Source organism: Echinops telfairi, unplaced genomic scaffold (assembly GCF_000313985.2).
Source record: "Echinops telfairi isolate 266 unplaced genomic scaffold, ASM31398v2 ScPeMD7_7457;HRSCAF=8495, whole genome shotgun sequence".
Lineage (NCBI taxonomy): Eukaryota > Metazoa > Chordata > Mammalia > Afrosoricida > Tenrecidae > Echinops > Echinops telfairi.
Genome location: NW_022111357.1, coordinates 17,411,594 through 17,416,081, shown reverse-complemented (window position 1 = coordinate 17,416,081; position 4,488 = coordinate 17,411,594). Strand labels below are relative to the sequence as shown.

The 4,488-nt window shown below is 46.7% G+C and overlaps 1 non-coding gene across 1 annotated transcript; it reads right to left on the bottom strand.

Moving 5' to 3' along the window:
- Nucleotides 1-1,138: 1,138 nt before the first annotated feature.
- LOC115872823 lies at nt 1,139-1,245 on the bottom strand. Its single transcript, XR_004048061.1, has one exon. It is a non-coding gene; the product is annotated as a U6 spliceosomal RNA (small nuclear RNA).
- Nucleotides 1,246-4,488: the final 3,243 nt, after the last annotated feature.

Below are 4,488 nucleotides of genomic sequence, written 5' to 3'. Positions count from 1 at the left end.
AGACCCGAGAACCCCTGGAAAGGGACACATTATTTGACCCCCCATCCTTCCCAGGCCCCTTTTAGACGCGAGGGTGCCTCTGGGGAACATCCAGGAAAACATGACTCAACGGGCAGCTCTCTACTATGGGCAGAGGCAGGTGAAGGGCAAAGAGGGGTGAGGAGGAGTTGGAATCCCTGTTAAAAGACAAGATACCCCCAATTTTGGGATTCCATGGTATTTGGGTCATGAGACTCCAGGCTGCTTCTTGTGTGGGCACGGAACAAAGCCCCCTTTTTTCTCTTACTTTTAGTGCCTGCTCTATTCCAATTGGCTAGTACAGCAGGAAAAGGACCCACAGGTTGGGCCAACGTCGGAACCCAACGGAAAACTCAATGGAATCGACTGCCATTGAGTCAATCCCAACTCACAGAGACCGTGAAGGTCAGGGGAGAGCAGCCGCGGCGGGTTTCTGAGACTAACTCGGTACTGGAGTAGACAACTTGTCTTTCACCCACAGAGCGGCTGGTGGTTTTGAACTGCTGACCTGCGGTTAGCAGCCCAACTCATAACCACTATGCCACCAGCGTCCCCCACTCCCCCACACCGAAGAGAACAGTTGAAGGAGTGGGGGAAGAGGCGGTGTCATCTGTATGCCCCGCATTACTAATAAGCTTTTCTCCCATCTGATGCCATACTCTTCTTCATATTCTCCAGCTTCTCTGATTAGTTGCTCAGCATAGAGATTCCGGAAGTATGGTTAGATGACACAGCCCTGGCATGAACCTTTCCTACAGGATTGAACCATGACGTATTCCCCTGTTCCGTCAGCCTTTTCTGCACGAGCACAATGAAATTATATTATGTAGTTATTTGTTGACCTGTATACCACTGGTCTCCCCAAATCCTAGAAAGGAAACTACATGAAGGTAGGAACTTGGTCATATTCATGGCTGTATTTTCAGGGCCTACCTCTCTCTCTGATACTTGCTAGACATTAAGTGCATGTTCATCGACTAAAGTAGACATTGATTAATAAATAATGTAGACATTAATTAATTTTTGAAGTTTAATTTCTGAGTTTCTGACCAGAGGAATGCCTATCTCACAACACAGGTTGGTTACAATTTTTCTTTTCTTTTTTTTTCTTATTTTTAAAAAAAATATGGAAAGCTTCACGAATTTGCATGTCATCCTGGCGCAGGGGCCATGCTAATCTTCTCTGTATCGTTCCAATTTTAGTATATGTGCCGCCAAAGCAAGCACCAGGTTGGTTATAATTTTTACTCTCTCTCCTCCACTCTGGACCTACTTATGCTCTCCTGCTCATTGGAGATTATGAATAAAGAAGCAAGTTTATAAAATAACATTTTAGAGGAGTTGGCTCAGGTGATGGTAAGGATTCCCTCTGCGGGATTCCGTGATACCCTGTGTGCAGCCTAATTTTTAAAAGCGATTATTCTGCCAATGGACATTTACCCGCCCATCCCCCATCATCATTTCCTTCATAAACAAGACTGCTGTAAATATTCTGTTCTTCTACTGCTGTCTTAGGAGTACCCACGGCTACAGCCAGAGACACGCGGAGGAAGACTTGGTAAGAAGGGACAGTCTCCGCAGCGTAGACAGTGAGCAAACACGGGTGTCGGTTCAGGTCAGTTGAGGACCATCAGACACCGTCATCATTTTGGTTTCCTAGCAACTGCTCAGAGCATTTTCTTCTCTTGGCTCCTGGGAAACCACCGTCCTCTCTGCCCCTCTCACTCAGGGGCTCCTTCACAGACACATCCTTCTTGGCCGAACTCTGACTATTGGTTGAGCAGTTTCTCTTCATTTGTGTCCTCTTCCTAGACTTCCAAGGTAATAGCAATCTATCTTCCAGCCTCAGGCCCTGAAACACTACACGCATGCTGATCATCTCTGCAAGCCTCTCTCATCCCAGAGCTCTCTCCTAGAGGGGCATTGCAGGGCGGCGAGTTCTTGGACGTGGCTCCTCTAGGGGTTGTTTCTGTACCTCCCACCAAACAACCCTTTCCAGATTGGCCTGGGTGTTGACAGCGGGGAAGACACTGATGGGATTCAGTTGTGAGCGCTTGTTAACAGGCTTCCTTGTGATTGCCATCGTGCTGCATATAAAAGAAGCCCTCGCAGACGCAGACGACGCCTGACAGGGGATCTTACTACCAGCAAGAGCTAGAAGCAGAGGGCATCCTGTGGATCCTGCATCTAGTTTGCCTTTCTCATGAGTTCTTGGAACATTTTGTTTATTTGACTGCACTATGGATACTGAATGTCTTTTCCCCAACAGGTATTGTAACTAAGCCAATATGTGTAATAGAAATACATGATTATCGTGATTACAAAGAACTTACAAGCCCACCTTTAGCCTGTCTTTGATTGTTTATGTTAAAAGGGAAGTTAGATATTGCCTGGAAGAAATGGCTTTTCGTTTGAAGGCAAGACAGAGCAAGGGGCTTAGAAAGAAAACCCTAACCTCAGCCAGAACTGCTGCGAGAGCAAGGGATTTCTATTGGAAGGGAAGATCTGTAGGGAAAGAGTTTGACTTCTTAAAAAGTTTGACTGACTTCTTCAATGTTGAGCAAGCACTTTTCCACTGGATGCATCAATGCAAGAAACTCAGTGCCCATCAGAGAAAGCCCCCTACATAATATAATTACATTGTGCTCGTGCAGAAAAGGCTAAAGTTAAAGGGAGCCAGTGAACCTGATATGCTGGTGGTGGTAGCCACCTGGGATCACTTGCTGAGTGGAAGTAGGGGGAAGTGCAGTAGTGAAGAGAAGTGCTGATTTGGACATATTCCATCGGCACTCTTCCACCTGGTCCACAGAGGCTAAGGATGAGAAAGAAGTGGAGAGACTGGTTGGTGTGGAGTGTGGAATTCTGTAGATACTGAGCCTGTGCACATGACCTAGCCCTGCGGGGTTAGGGCTGATGGGAGTGAGGACAGACCTGCTAGGCTGAGATGTAGGAAAGTAGGTGTCGGCTGGTACCCAATTGACCTAGTGTGGATGGCTATGGCTGAGATGACCAAATGATGTTTGACCCTCTGGTCTGGTGTACATGGCTGCAGTTTTGATGGTCTGCTCTAGACTGAACTAAGCGTCTGGATGCTGATGGCCAAAGTTCCAATTAGAAATAAAGATTCTCCAGATCAAGAAACACTTGTTTCCTCAGGGTACTGGGTTGATTTGGGATGGGCAATTTGAAGATTAGCTATCTAAAATAAAGGGAGATTAGGGCATAAAGTGGCTGCCTTATAAATGTTTGAGTGTGTTCACGGTAGAAGGATTAAAGGGCTGGTGGCTAATCTTTCTTGTATGGAAGGAACAGTGGCGAGAAGAGCCAGAGGGTGGCCTGCGGGGTGGTTGAATTGTTTAATGCAGTTCTTCTAGCCAGTTCTTCCACCACACCACCTTTTCCTGATGGGGAAGAGCAGGTGGGGGAAGACACTGATGGGGTTCAGTTGTGCCTGTTAACAGGCTTCCTTGTGATTGCCACCCTGCTGCATATAAAAGAAGCCTGCTGGGGCCAGGGCATTCCTTCACATCCTGCATCTGGTTTGCCTTTCTCTGCTGAACCTCCCAGTTCTTAAAATGTGGGTTGAAGTTTATCACCTAACCTAATCTCACCAGCTTCTACAGCCTTGGAGGTAGGGAGCATCCTGCAGATGGAATCCTGACTTTTGGATTTGGGACTTGCCATCATCCAAAGACATGAATCATTTTCCTTTATTTTGTGCGTTCTGAGTGGTCATTACAGCAAATGGCAGAACCCTGGGGCAGAAGGGAGTGTAGGAAGGTGGTGGTTGGTGTTAGAGGGATGCAGCAGTATAGCAGTTAGGTGGGACAGTTAGGATATATTTTACCTCCACCTTCTTGGAACTCGTCTTGTGTAAATTTTCATCAAAGAAATTGTTGCTTCAGGTAGAGAGAGATATAAACTAGAGCCCTCTGCCTACACTCTTCCCCTGGATGTCCCACAGGTATCTTGAACCTACCAGGTTGACATAAAACTCTTGGTTGCTTCTGAAATTTGTCCTTCTAATTTTGCCACCGGAAATGATACCTCCGTCCAGAATACTTAGTATGTTGACCATCATTTCTTCCTTCCCCTCGTCGCCTCCCGAATTCAGTCCACTTCGAAATCTTATTGACTCAACATCCAAAATATATTTCGAACCAGTCCACGCCCCTCCATCACGACCTTCTAAGTCCAAGCCACCGGAACGTTTTGCCTTTACCACCAGTCGCTGTGTGGTCAGTGCCAACTCACGGGGACACCACGTGCATCAGAGCAGAACTGTGTCCACGGAGTTTCCACTGGCTGATTTTGTTTTGGAAAGTTTTCTTCTGAGGTCCCTCAGGGCAGACTTGAATCTTAAACCTTTCCGTTAGCAGCGCAGCCTGTTAAACATTTGCACTATCTAAGGACTCTATCGATTGCCTTAAAAACAAAACCTTCCCCAAACGACTGCTGTTGAGTTGGTTC